The sequence below is a fragment of the Amaranthus tricolor genome, chromosome 11 (genome assembly GCF_026212465.1).
Source record: "Amaranthus tricolor cultivar Red isolate AtriRed21 chromosome 11, ASM2621246v1, whole genome shotgun sequence".
NCBI lineage: Eukaryota > Viridiplantae > Streptophyta > Magnoliopsida > Caryophyllales > Amaranthaceae > Amaranthus > Amaranthus tricolor.
In genome coordinates, this window is record NC_080057.1 from 15,692,661 (window position 1) to 15,708,547 (window position 15,887).

General features: G+C 30.1%; 2 long non-coding RNA genes across 2 annotated transcripts; one reads left to right on the forward strand and one right to left on the reverse strand.

Annotated features, from left to right (window-relative positions):
• The first annotated feature begins 598 nt into the window (after positions 1-598).
• LOC130827526 (uncharacterized) lies at positions 599-3,754 on the forward strand. Its single transcript, XR_009047205.1, has 3 exons — positions 599-840; positions 936-1,095; positions 2,452-3,754. It is a non-coding gene; the product is annotated as an uncharacterized LOC130827526 (long non-coding RNA).
• Positions 3,755-9,082: 5,328 nt separating this feature from the next.
• Positions 9,083-14,907, reverse strand: LOC130827262 (uncharacterized). Its single transcript, XR_009047189.1, has 3 exons — positions 14,649-14,907; positions 14,492-14,534; positions 9,083-9,315 (listed from the first exon to the last, which is right to left on the reverse strand). It is a non-coding gene; the product is annotated as an uncharacterized LOC130827262 (long non-coding RNA).
• Positions 14,908-15,887: the final 980 nt, after the last annotated feature.

Genomic DNA, 15,887 nt, shown 5'->3' on the forward strand with positions numbered 1-15,887 from the left:
CCCAAGTGATTTTTAATGGTTATTTAAAATTTTATATCCCTTAAAATAGTTTCTGGGACATCATAGAATTTTTTTATATTATTTTATTCGGACTTAATTAATTATAAATTGATTTTATTTTGTTTATCGATAAAATGCCTATATAAAATAATAAAATATCATACATGACTTTTATAAGTTTAAAAGTGCTAATAAAAGTGTTATATGACTTCTCGAACTTTGATAATTAAATTTGAGTAAAAATAGACCTATACAAAAAAGTTATAATTGTATTAATAATCTACGGTCTCATAGTATAAAATAAGTTTAAGTTAGATGGTTTATAAATTTTATGGATTTAAGACATCATTTAAATAACGGTAAATATATAAATTGTCGAAAATAATCGTAAAATCGTTATAAATTGGCATAACTAATTATAATTTGATGGGACAACCTTAAATTCATCTTAAACAACATTTTATAATTGTAACATTTGAGAAATTAATAATTTTAAAACGAGTGAATTTAAGAGAATTATTAATACAAAAATAACCGTAAATATACATAATATAAAACATTCTCTTTTATCTTTTAATTTGATTAAAGATACCTAAAACCCTCCTTCCTCTCATTCGAATGAACCCAAAGGAAAATCAGGTATCCACCTTCTCCTTTCTCTGTTGAACACATCAAAAACCCCAAGAACATCTTCTACCTCCTTTCGCCCCATTCTCTGAAAAATGACTAATCTGTGCTGAAAAACTTCTACAGACAGGCATTTATATTCCTTCATCTAACCTTCGAAGAACTGAGTTGCGAAAATCAATTGGATTTCTCTCTCTTTCGTGATCCTTCAAGGTAAATGATCAATTCTTCTACATTCTTGGTTGTTTTGTATAAATAATGGCTAATTGATCTTTCTTTCTCACTCTCCTCTGAATTCGAACCACAAGGAGTGCAGCAGCAGAAAATTGATTTGGTTCGAACAAATCTTGACCTTGTTTCTGTTTGAGTAGGCACCGAAATTTCCATGACAAAGCTGATTTTATTTCACTTGTTTAGGCATCAAAAAAATCTGCCAGTGAACTCTGATTTCTGTCGCTGAACAAGGAGGTACAACACCTTCCTCTTCGCTGTTTCTTTTGATTTTACTTTTTCATCTCCCTTATTATATTGCTATCTTCCTTAGTCACTCCTTAAATTAGAATCTCTCTCGTGCCTGTGTTAAAAAAATTTAAATGTTGATGAATCTTGGAATTTATATGTGTTAATTAGATGAGTTTTTAATTGAGAAACTTATGGAAAATGTGTTACTAGTGAGTCATGTGATGATGAGAATTTAAGTGTGAATTATAATTTTGGCAGTAGATTATTCTAATGACTTGATTTTGATTAGTTTAGTGTTCTTGGATGTGACAGTAGTCTCTTTGAATATTGGTAACAGGTTTAATAGTTTATGTTTGTTAATTTGATGGCCAAGGAGGAATTAAATGGAGTTGGAATATGTAATAGTATCATGATGTTTGTGGGGGATACAAATTCAAAGAGATAGGGTACATGTCATTGAGAATTGTTGATATTGGTGAATATATTGAATAATTATTTTTTTCTTGAACGGATTAGGAGTGCCTCACGAAAATCATTGTTTTATTTAAGCGAATAGTTTGACATTAAGGAAGAGATTGTTGGACTTGGATTGTGGTTATGGATGTATATATTGTGGTTAATTGGAAATATTAAGAGAATTTTAGAGATGAGTAATCTTTAAAGGAATATGAATTAGTCTGGATCATAATTATAATATCTTGATGACATATTAGAGGTTTGAGTTAGAACGTGCATTATTTATTAATAATTAGATTTGCTATAGTAGACTTTTGGTGTGATCTATAGACATAGGAGGAGATGTAATAAGTTGTAGGTTAGTAGTTTAGCATTGAACGCTCTTTCGTGATGTTGTGATTTGTTATGCTTCAAGAGGTGATATCACCGAAGAACCTTTATAGTGATTGCGGAGAACCGTACTTAGCTCCTTGAAGCGTCTTTGGTGAGTAGTAACAGTCCCAAAAAGGGGTCTGGCCAGACTACATTCTTGAAAATAAACTTTTTACTAAAGCTCTTTTGAAATTGAAAATTGTTGAGACAAATGTTGTTGTGACGGCTTATGTTGATATTATGATATGGTCAATGGATCGGGCTTGCGAGCTGGTCATTGACGGAGTTGAGGAACATTGTTCTCTACTCCCTGTTTTTGAGGCGAGTTGTCATTCAATTATTGACTAGCTTCACCCGAGAGCGACATAGCCTTAGAGCTATGGGGCACTTCTCAAACTAGTCTCTCTATGCGCACATAGATTTAGGAAACTGATGTTGTTTTTAAACCTGTGATCTGAACTACTGTGTTTTGTTGTTTTGGATTGTTACTTCTCATTCAGTTAAATCTGACCCCCTGTTGTTTCCATCTTTTAGTTTGTCTGCATAACGGAATCGGTCGGGAACGATGGGTTAGCGGTGATGATTAAAATTACAAAGATGTTTTATTGAGCTTGAGTACATGAGAAGTGTAGTATTGTATTAGGTTTTTGATAAATGTATATTAGACTTGGTTGTGTTGGTTATATTGGACTTATAGAGTGACTTTTATGATTACTTTGTATTTTAGTTAGATGTTTGGTTTGAGAATTAGCTGAGTTATTAGTTACGTTAAAGAGCTGGTGACTCCTTTGTTCAAGTTTTGAAACTGTGATTTAAGTTTCTGGGGAAATAGACCCCCGTGATGACCTTGTTTATTGAGATAACGGTAAGTCGGGTTGTTACGATAATGACTTGATTTAATTTGGGCCTTGTTGGAGAATTAATATGTATTTTGTAAATCAATTATCGATTTTATTACCGGCAAAACTATCTCGTATTTAAGAAAATAGTTTTTATGAAATCTTCTGTGATAATGATTTTATAAACTTATAAACTATATTATAGTTGTTTTGAATGAATTTTAAAACTCTTTTAAGTTATATTTACTTTAAGAAGGATTGAAACAAAACATTTTAGTGATTTCCTTGAAAAATTGTATTGAACTTTAATCACTTTTGTTACAATGCATTTCCATACATGCTAGTGATGCTCCAATATAATGCAAAGGTTATGTTTGATGATATGATTATGCTTAGCATGTTTTACCCATGTAGGAAAGATTATTATTTGATTTTTGCTATGTTGTAAATAAAGTATGTTTTGCTATGCTATAAATAAAAGATGTTTATCATATAGAAAAAGTTAATATTTTTGACTTTTCAAAATGCTATTGAAATTACAAGATATATATTATATACAAAAATATTTTAGCCTAAATAGTAGGTACATATGCCACAGCAAATGTTATGTGCATGATTAAACGACTCACCAATGCTAAGCACGTATTGTTCACAATACCATTGTGTTACACTTGTTGGACATGTTGCGGACGATAGACCGACTACCAAACGAGTCACAGGATGACTCATAGAGTACCCATGCAAACTTAGATATGAGTTTGAAATTGATTTGGATCCATTGAGATTTTATGATTTATAATGAAAAATGAGAACTTGGAATTATTATGAAACCATTGAATTGAGTTTGAATGATGATATGATTTATCAAATGAAAAAGCATCTTTCAAAATGAATTCACTCAAACCAAAATGTTTTAACAACTTGCTTGACGGACACTAGTGTGTTATACTCGACCTTTTTGATAATATTATGCTTTGTATATTTTCCAATGGTTTTGTTTTTAGAGTGAACCCCATGGCACCGGAGAATTAATATGCGAACGGAGGATGAACTTGAGTTGGAGTATGATTCCCTTTTGTTTAGATTTCTTTATTGTATTTGAGAGACTATTAGTTAGTTGTTTAGATTTAAACTATTTTAAAGATGTAATTTAAACTTTAGACTTGTTTCGATTTGGTTGTAATTTTCCTTTATTTTGGATAGTTAAGATTTCCATTATATTGTTTTGGTTTTGGTTTTACTTGGACATTGGTTTAACCTTTAAATAACCCCTTAATTGTGATGGCAAAAGTGAGATTCTGCTTGATTAACACTAAATTCCAGTTAGTCTTTGCCTTCATAATTCGGGGCGGTTACAGTCTGACATACACAAAGATAGGAATTTCAGTCGGTATAAAATGGTCGGAAAATTTTTTTAGTCGGAATTTTAGTTGGCATTCTGACTAACATGGTATAGTCGTAAATTTAGTCGGAAATTCCGACTATCATGTTAGTCAGAAAATAAAAGGAAATTCCCAACTAATTTCCGACTAAAAACTAGTCAGAAATTAGTCAGTAACCACTGTTCCTGAAGTCATCCCAAAATGACAAGAAAAAGATTATAAAATATTTCCGACCAATTTACCTACCATTTTCCGACTAACCGGTTGGTCGGAAAAAAAGTGATAGGTACTTCATAAACTGATACTATTCATGTCTGAAAATATTTATTTCCTTTAGAAGAAGCCAAAAAAGTGAATCTTAATAATAAGAAGAAGAAATTTTCAAAAATAATAATAAGAAGAAGAAATTACAGATTGTCAAATGTAAGAAGATGAACATAAAAAAATATTTTAAATAATTATTTATTTATAAGTAATTTTACAGACGATTTTTTAAGCATTAAATAAATGTATGAAGTCTAAAATTTTTATGCTTTATTATTTAGTATTATAAAGGTCTAAAAAATGTTGAAGCATCCAATTATATGTTATTAGGTGTAATAAACAGTTGCGCCTGCAGTATGCGTCATCATGATGCTAATCCTAGTCATTTATCTTTAATTAAATAGAGCTTCATAAGTTAAGCTATTTTTTTGACAAAAATAGTCGATTTAATCATTCAACGTTTTATAGAAATTTTTTCTTCGTCAAATAAAAGGTCATTATGGACAATATTTGCCTAACATGATATATCGTTTTCTTTCATTTTCAGTTTACTAGTATTTTGAATGAAATATTTAGCATATAGCCACTTCTCAAATCATATAGAGAATTAACAATGATGAATAAAAAACACAAATTGTTGTATAAAATAGTCTTATAATAACGTGTTTTATATATGAAAGTAGTAAGCCAATTCTAATTGTTTTTTTTTAAAAAAAATGTGTTCCCTTTTTAATATTTGTCAAAACTTTACTATATTTTAATATTTAATTCAATAATAAAAAATGGATTATAAATCATACAGATTCGTAAAAGAAAATTCAAGTGTAAAGTGAGCGTGGGTAGGATGTGTATATCCAATCATATAGAGGCGAGCATGATCATTTTGAAGAAGTATCCAAATAGACATATATGGATGTGTGAATTTCAGACGCTCATTTTATATTCATATGTAGTAGATAAATGGTTAATATAGATATTTTTAAGGATTACTAATATGAATATGGAGGAGATGAGAAGGAGATATCTCCACTCAAACACATTTTGTTATTTGTAGCAACCTATAAATGCTATTAGCGAAACAAAAACCAACGATTACTTAACATTTAAATTTCATGAAAACATGTATAATTAAAGATGAACCAAAAGTATAAAGATATAACAACATTTAGTACGTGACATGAGCAGTATCGAAAGAGTACTACTGAATATCATAGATTAATATTAAAAGATGAAATATTTAATTAGTCAAGAAAGTTTGAATCAGAATGTGTGGCTAGCACAAAGAAAATTTCAAAAAATGAGAAAGAAAATAACATTATTATTACTTTATACTTTTTCCGTTTCAATTTATTTGTAATATTTGCTTTTTCATACAGTTCAATGCACTAATTCAATCCTTAATATCTCTAATTATGTATAATAAAAAATTATAAAAATTTAATATTAGTAATCTTTGCAATCAAACAAGATCTCACTTGACTATATTTTAAAACTAATCACAAACTAAAAGTAATGAATAAATAATGCTAATTTACTAATATTATAACTAATATGAAACGGAGTAATTAATTTTTTTCAGAGCTAATTTTCTATTACTATCCACAATCAAATTAATAAGAAAAGTTCAAACACAATAATTGCAACTTAATCAACATTTCAAGTGGACATTATCCACCCAAGAAATGCAGAAATGCATTCAGCCAAAATATAAACGTTTTTTTTTTTTTTTTTTTTTACGCAATCGAATACACTAATTCAATTCTTAATCTCTAATTATGTATAATAAAAAATTATAAAAATTTGATATTAATAATCTTTGCAATGAGACGAATCAAACAAAATCACTTAACTATTTTTTAACTTATAAATTAAAAACTAATCACAAATTAAGAGTGATGAATAAATAGTGTCATTCTACGATATGATAAGAGTTGTGTTGAAGATAGTAGTGATGTCGACAGGGGCCGCCCTAATAATTTTGGCCTTCGGGCAAGATTGTAACTTAGAAAGTTGAAACTTGAAAGCCCTTGAAAAAAATATTATAAGTTTTACAATAGTATATGAGTGGATCGTCAGATTTTTCTTTTCAGTTTGGTACTCCCAATTGCTAAATTCTGAATCGGTGCAAAAGAATTGTTGGCGACAACCTTAGATATCGAGCTACTAATCAACATTACATATATTATGGATTTTCTTCATTGAAGAATTTAACAATCTCCTTTATTTTTATGGGATTTTAATTCCTCATAATATACCAAATTGTAAAAACCCAATAAAATGTCCAACTCAAAGGCACCTAGAAAATGTTACTCTTTGTTGTTACCAAGAAGTCAAGTTTAATACTAAACTCACAAAATAATAGTATTTTACGTTTTTATAATTCCTTTTTCAGTTTTCTTTCACACGTATTTAACATTAATTTTCATGGGTCTTTCTCAAAATTCGTCTTTTTTCTTACAATAATTATAATCTAATTTTGGGTTCCTGGGTGGTGTCCAAATCATTTATTGACTTTAGTAATTGCATGCCTCATTCAAGACACCTTTCAAGCTCTTCGTACCTCGTTCAAGGCATACCCAATATGCATCTTCTTGCTTTGTTCAGACGTCTCTTACCTTGTTCAAGGCACCTTTCGTGCACTCACATATTCTTGTTCTTTGTCGATTCATCACCATGGCACATAAAAAAATCCTTCTTCATTGCTTCCTTGAAACCCCAATTTTAATGTACTAAACCCTCTTGCTCCACCATTGCTAACAACATGATTTATCTTGGCTTGAATCATTGAATCATTACCTTTACAAAAGGTAATTTGACTCCTACACTATCAAATTTTGAGTTTTTTTCTCTCAAAATGATTATTTTATAACAAAATTCCCACTTTTAAACTTAATTCTCTTTCTACCATTCACGACAGATTATTATTTTTTAATAAAAAATAAATAGCAAACCGTCATCTCAGATGGCGGTTTACTATTAAGAGCAAATTGCTATCTTTAATGACATTTTAACTTGTAAACTAGTATTTTTTTTATTCACTTTAAATATCCCATTTAATTTTGGCATATTTGCCGATGCACGTTTTTAATTTTTAATACATGTAATTATGCTTGAGTAAAATTATAAAAGGTGATATTAATAAAATTTACAATAAGATAAATCAAACAAAATTCAAATTGACTATGATTTTAACTTATAAATTAAAAACAAAACATATAGTAAAAGCTATTGATAAATAGTTCTGAAAAATCATATAGGACATTTAAAATATATAAGTGGGAGTTTATAAACTAAAAAACATTTCATTTTTAGTAGTCACAACTGACAAGGAGTCAACACAGGACCAATTTGTGATAAAGTCCTTGTTTAGTTGAGCGCGGCCAACTAAGATGAAATTGTTTGATGATTAATATCAATCAATTGTAACTTTATTATTAACCGCATTATGCCCAACAAAATGTTGCACGAAAGTGGAAAATAACTTTAGACAAACCGTAATTTAAGATAGCGGTATATCTTATTATTTTTTTTTGGCTTAAATGTTTTTATTAAGATAGAACTGTTATCTTAGATAGTGGTTTGCCAAAAAAATTTTGATAAACCACTAACTGAGATAACAGTTTGATTTAAGCAAAAATAAAAAAAAAATATTTTGAGTATTATTCTACATGAACGTATTCAAGAAAATAAGTTTACTTGTTACACAAAATGGAAATTATATATACAAAAACAATTTTAAAGGAAAAGGCTCTCAAATTTCAAAAACTTCCTTTTTAAATTGATCCCTTTTTTGTCAAAAAGTAGAATTTAAAAAACTTCAGACAATCAGTGGAACACTAAAACTATTGCAAATTCAAAAATAACAAATTACAAATGAAAATGACAAATACTATTTGTTTCTTAAGTTGTGTTTGGATAAAAGTAAATAGAGGGAAAGAAAGGGAAGAGACTTAGAGGGATAAAGGTGATAGAGATAAATAAGATCAACAAATTAATTAAAATAAATAGTAATTCGTATTTGATAGTCTTTGCGAGACGTCTCTCAGGCCCAGCGCATCAAACCTTAATATTCACTTACTATATTCTTAATGCCTACTTATATCCTTAATACCTATTTGCAATATACTTAAATGTCCACCGAAAAAGTACTTAAAATGCCTACTTACAATATTCTTAATTCCTACCGAAAAACTTAACCTACTAGACTACTTACCATATCCTTAATGACTACTTACAATATCTTTAATGCCTACTCACAATATACTTAATGCTCACCGAATAAGTACTTAATTACTTACAATATTTTAAATGCCTAATTACAATATTCTTAATGCCTACAAAAAAACTTACTTTATATTTTTCTTTTTAGGCCAGCCTAATTAGAAATCGTTTCTCAAAGAGACTGTTAATTATTTAATGGGGATGCATATAGGCGCATGGTGTTAAAAGTGTCAATTGTATTGTGATTCAGTGATGTCTTCACGATTGCAAGTCGAAAAAATCAAACTATTGTTTATTTAGCTACTTGAGAGCTTTTATCAGCGGGCTTTAATTTGACAAGGGAACTAATTCTATTATTACATTGAAAGGTAGAGGATGATAAAGTTTAACGGGCTTTATTAGCAGTATAAAACCCACACCCAATAAAACAATCAAGTCAGCAGAAATAAATGCACAAAATGAATGGAAGGGCAAATTAGCTTAGATTACAGAAACAGAATCTATATTTCAACTATAATGTGCTTGAATATCAAAGCAGTACATGTTACAAATCAACAGTTCTAATATCAAGAAAAAACAACCACCCATAAATCTTCAGTTCAGAAGAAAAGCTTAAGCACCAGCGCCTTTTTATTCATCAGCTGAAAATAGGCTTCCATCCAAGCACAACATACATCAACCGCCTCTAGTGCCTGAAACATACAAGCAGCGTTAAGAGTTTCGTAAAAGAGATTTACAATAAAAGATAAATCAGCACAAAATACATCAAAACCATAAAATGATGTATGAAGGGAGAAAAAGGTGAAGAGAATTGAATACAGTTTTATTCAATCACAAAATTGTCAGGGGCCCTTAATGTCAAACATCTGCTTCACTAATATATAAGCCTTTAAAGTTTAATGACATTTTTATTAGTTCATGATTTATGATACAAATATTGAAGAAGACAAATAGAAGCACAAGACATTTATAGGTCCCCAAATCTTCCCGAAAAGCACATGATTTGAGAACTTAAGTCAAATTCATGGACCATGGTTACAAAAAATTGTGTGAATATAACCTAATATTTCATATTGGATGCATTATAGTTGTTAGCCTACAACTTCAACAAGTACCCTTTGGATACTTTTAAATTCTGATTACACATAGACAACCTAATAAACAAATATTATATAATATCCAACATATGAAATGTTTGAAGGTAGTTGTAAGAGCCTGAAGTTGAATAGGCACCATAAACGACAAACAAAAAATAACCCATACATACAACAGTGTGTAATGTGTATATAGCAAGAAGTTTTTGGTTCAAATGATTTTCAACAGCAAATGATGATCAAAAACATCATCATCATCATCCTATCCAGTGTAGCCCGCTCATAGAAAAACTATGGACAGGGTCTGGGGAGGGAAGGACGGCGGCAACTCATACCCATAAAGGAGAGCGCGACCAAAGGAGTCCCCCGGCTCAAGAAAGATAATAAGACGTAACTACACGGAAAAGATAAATGGAATGCATATAAATAAAATAAATAAATAGAACCATTCACAGCGTAGTATTCCTAATTACAGTGCGCAAAGTATCTGAATCAAATCAACAACTTGATAACTCATTCAAAAAAGTAAGGTGATGGTGATGTAAAAAACCAAATCAAATCAAACTTAGAAACAGTACCTTCAATTGCGCATTACCACCCTTAACTAATAATCTCTGTTAGACTATGTCCCTTCGAGATAGCCCCCAAGGCACCCAACAACCTCTTACAGTGGGACTTAAATTGGGCATTCTTAAAAGGAATGATAAGTGTAAGATCGATAGATCCAAGTTAGATCCACAAAACATCACAAAAAAAAAAAATAACCACAATTTCACATGGAAAAAAATAACCCAAAGTGAAGAGGAAAGAAGCGCAATAATCTAGACAAGAAAATAGATGACAATTTAAACTTCTGATGGGAGAAAGGAAAATCTTCAGAGAGAGAGAGAGAGACAGATTAGTACAAAATCATAAGCCAAAAAATAACTATAGTAATAATGATGTAATTTAGGAAAAACTTTATGAAACTGACTGAAGTAGAAAAGGGATGAAATATATAGAACAAATTAAGCAAATCTAGATAACATGGGAGAAAAAAACTGCTGATCCTAAACCAAAAACTTCTACTTTCAGACAAAAAAACAAAACTTTTCTAGTCTTGAAAATGTTGTCCAGCATTGTAGTTACCTGCATTAAGGATGTCAGGGAGATAGAAGTAAACACCAATCATCATTCCTTCAAATAACTACTACACGACTATTCATCTTAACAGTCCTCAAATGCCATCTAGCAAAAGCAAAACCTATCTTCGTAAATAAGACTCATACTGAACCTATTATCAAAACTAGGCCTCGTGAATACTACTATACTTTCAGTTCCAATATAACTAATATCATCATAGAGTTCCCAAAATTTAACATGATATAATTCTACAAAGAAAGGTCATGAATTACATGCTCTCCTTGGCTTTGGTAGTTTTGAAGGAGTTTTCTTCATTTTCCACGTAACTATGATTTTAATATTTAATAAGAAGAGCATGTTAAACAGTTCAAACTAAATAGACATTTAGGTCAGATGGAAACATATATAGAGCCCAAGGATTCATATGTGACTCAACTGATATTGATTTATCAATCAACTAAGCCAGTTCTCTTCTCTTGCTACCTGACATTCATAGTACTTTCATTAACTAAATCTGAAATAACAGATCTGTTCCACCTCCTAATTGACTAAAAACCACTTAGAAAACTCAGCAGCTCATCCGCTGACCATTTAAAATCTAAAATAAAAACTCAATTTAAAAAATTATGGCAGCACATACTATGTGCACTATCCTATCCAATATACAAAAAAAAGTGCACAACGAAAATATTCAAATCCCTGGATGATAGATTAATAGATTGCATTGACCTTAGGTTGGAAGATTGCTTGAACAAACTTTTTCCTCAATAGATGAAGTAACAAATTATCATTCACATCACATATGCATAAAACACACCAATATCTAAAAAGCTGCTGGTAGAGCAATTCCAACCACTTAAAGAGGAAGAATCAAGTAAAACAAATGACAAAAAGTGACTGTGTATCTCCCGCAATATACTAAAGATATGGATTGCAAACCATGCAAGCTAACACCAATCACAAAGAAAAATCAAGTTCTACCACAACAAAAAATAGGCCACCTCTCCATCTTAGCAGATCAATGATAACATAAAAAAATCATGACTTAGCACCAACAAAGACAACCAAAATATTCACAAGTAAATTTTTTTTGACAGAACCACCTTCAATCAAGTTGACAGTCACGTAAAACCATTCCTAAATCAAAGCGATAACTCAAAAAGACATAAGAGGGTTTGGCAAAAAACATTAAGTCAGATATACTCAACTTATAACTCTGGGTGCAGGGTAACGAACATAATCAAGAGCTGAAGAAACCACATTCAAACTCTGTGAAGAACATTGTACATTCAGACATTTAGGGAAGCCAAAAGCCCAAACAGGGCAGACGGTTATCGGCAAGACTCACCAGCAATTGAACATTGATTTGTCATTAAAGAAGGCATCCATTGATATAGTCCATACATAAGTACATAACCACTTACACATTACATGGCCATCATTAATTGACACTTAGATGTGTTCCAGCAATTGACGATTTATTATAAACTGCCATCAATCTTTCACAAATCGTTTTCCAGAATCACTTATCTCCTCTACCACCTAATTGACTCTAAAACACTAAAAAATGGAGCAGCCCATTTACCAATCTACCAATTTATTGATAGTTAAGATCATACATATAAAACATCCTCTTAAACAGAAGGTCTGATTATTACGGTGAAGAGTTTATGTCTTGTGCACTCTACTTTCGAATATTCAAACTACAAAAATTAATAAAAAAAATTTTTTTAAAAAAAACTAGGTGATATCAATAATATAAAGGACATAATGAGATAAAGTGTCATTCTTGACCGGCATCAGGGAAGGAGACGAAATGTCTATTGGAAACCAAATTGTGTATCAAAAATAGATTTCCCCCTAATAAAAAAGTAATGATAATTCACAGAAGTAAAGCTGGAAGAATAATAGCAATTGACAACTAACCATGGAGAAAGAAACACAAAAAAAAAAAAAAAAAAAAAAAAACAAATGACAAAAAGACTATAGACTTCAAGCTAGTCTACCAACCCATTCAAACAATTATTTAAAGTACGAAGCCATGTAACACAATTTGCCAAAAATGATCGAAAAATCACCTAAAATTGACCTAATTTGCTTTTCTCGATATGCAATTCGCGAAGAGATAAGTGAACCATGTAACACTAGTACGAAGAGGACATAGTTTTATAATAATAACAAAAAATGGTCACTTCTTCAATTCAATACAACAACAATATCAGAACCTCAAAAAATTGGGTTCCGCCACATGAACTAATATATCAGTTCTAATAGTCATCTACATGTATTCTTTTTATTCATTCATTTTAATTTTTAATCATCTCAAAATCTAGATCCTTCATATCATTTTCCACTCTTGTCCTCCAAGTTATAATAACAAGGGCACACCTCAACCACATAATATTCTATTAATTGCTCTTTATTTTTACCACCCACACTAAATTTATGTAGCACAATGTGTTGAATATCTCCACTATTCTTAAATATGGACCAAAGGTATTTAAAGCATCTAACTTTTCAACTCAACAACACGACAATAACCTAAAATTTGGCTTAACCTCAAAGCTAAAACCAACTTTAAGCAATTCCACTATAATCTAAAATCACCAAGGCAAAAACTACTAAGATAAAATAACAATCATGTCAAGTCCTTAATCTCAAAACATTTTAGGTTACACTTTCACTCTTGCACATTTGGAACCTAAACTTGGGTAAATTACTTGTGAAATATATAACAGCTTGTGGTACACAAAGAAAAAAGGAAGCGCAATTTTAAGAGTTAGAAACACATTTGAACTGATTTGTAATGGGAACTTTTAAAAAGTTAAGTTTGCCGCATCATTGACAATGAACTCAACCACAATACTCATAGTTTCAAACGTGATCTTGTGATATAAATTCAACCAATTGTTCATTGTTGAAGAAGACAGCTTCGATTTTTTTTTTTTTTTTGTAGTTTTGGAAGTATATCATGGGGAGAAAGAGTTTTTGTCCAAAGTAGTACTAGTAGTAATTGTACCCCATTGTCAATAAACTCATTTAGAGGATTTTTGTTCAGTAATCATACCCAATTGTTTTTTATATTTTTTAACATGGAATAACCAAAGGCTGAAGTATGATAGCAACTTGTCAAAAAAAAAAAGAAAATTAAAAGGGGTAAAAAGCTAGTAACGAAAGGGTTATTGATACCCTCAATTTGAAAATAGTGGCTTTCAAATAATGCTAGTTAAATAACCAAATGCACAAAGGTTAAGGGGTGTTTGGTAATTGGCTTTTACATTGGCTTTTTGATTGACTTTTGGCTTATTGATCGGTCAAACAGCTAAAAATAGATTTAATAAATGGCTTTTTAAGAAAAAGAAAAACAACTCGCTATTTTTCTTTGTTGGCTTTTGGCTTGTTGACCCACTTTTCTTTAATAAACGGTCAGCAACCAATAACTAAATTTACGAAGTATCTCTATAAACAGCTGATTAACATAAATGATAAATAAAGTCCCTAATTTTCCATCTTACTCTGTAACCAGTCCAGCTAACAAAGACGATCATCAAAAAATGCATTCTTATATTCTATATTGAGCAACAACATACAATCAGTGATAAATCACAGAACACAGATCTAGGGATGTGATTGAAAATTGAAACTAAAATACCTTTTGTGCCTTTGAACAAAAGGTGAGTTCTTCGCATCCTCCTCTATAAAATCATCAAAAAAAAAGAAAAAAAAAATGAATTAGATAAATCTATCAATAAGAGATGAGCAAACAACAAAAATGGAATAAATATAAAATGAAGAAGATGATGAAGTACCAGAAAGACCGAGAGAAACTTTGGTAATGATGTAACCAGTAATGGCGAAACCAGTTAGGAATGGCCAATTGCGATTCCATTCTCTCTTGAAGAAAACTGGCCATGGATCGAATTTCCTCCACCCCATTTTTTCGTTCGTTCTTCCTCTTTCTCTCTCTGCTATTCAGATCCCCGTTATTTTTCTACCTGTGTTTGCGTCGACCTAAGTTATGTTGCTCGAATAATAGAAGTAATTCTTTATATGGAGATAATGCGGTAAGCCCAAATCCAATGGAAGCTATCTTTGGGCTGTGAACTTGGACTCATGATATAGGCTATTCGTGGAGCAGTTACTCTCTTGTGAGACAGTCTTAGGACATGTTCTCTTCGTCTGATCTGATTGGATCTGATCTGAATTTACTAAGGTCTGATCTGATCTGATCTGGTCTGATTCAGTCTAATCTGATCTGAATCTTTCTGATCTGATCTGATCTGGTCTGATTTGATCTGATCTGGTCTGATCTGATCTGGTCTGGTCTGATCTGATCTGAATAGTTATTATTATTATTATTATTATTATTATTATTATTATTATTATTATTATTATTATTATCATTATTATAATAATAATAATAATAATAATAATAATAATTATTATTATTATTATTATTATTATTATTATTATTATTATTATTATTAATATTACATACTACATAGTTATAATGATTAATAATAATAATAATAATAATAATAATAATAATAATAATAATAATAATAATAATAATAATAATAATATTATTATTATTATTATTATTATTATTATTATTATTATTATTATTATTATTATTATTATTTATTATTATTATTATGTCTTATTATTAATAGGAAAAATTACCCTGAATAGTACGAACTTTCACTGATTTTCCTACAATAATACGAACTTTCAATTAACCATGAATAATACAAAATTTAATACATATTTCCCGCTAGCATACATGACCGGTTCTTTACCTGGAGAAACTGTAAACTCCCCATTTCTTCATTATGCTAGCGGGAAATATGTATCAAAGTTCGTATTTTATTCATAGTTAATTGAAAATTCGTATTATTGTAGGAAAATCAGTGAAAGTTCGTATTGTTCAGGGTAATTTTTCTTACTTAGTTTTATCAACCAAAAAAAAAATTTTAAGGAATGAGTAAGTTTACCGTTAACAGGTAAAATGGTATGCCAGCGAGAAATATGTATCAAAGTTCATATTA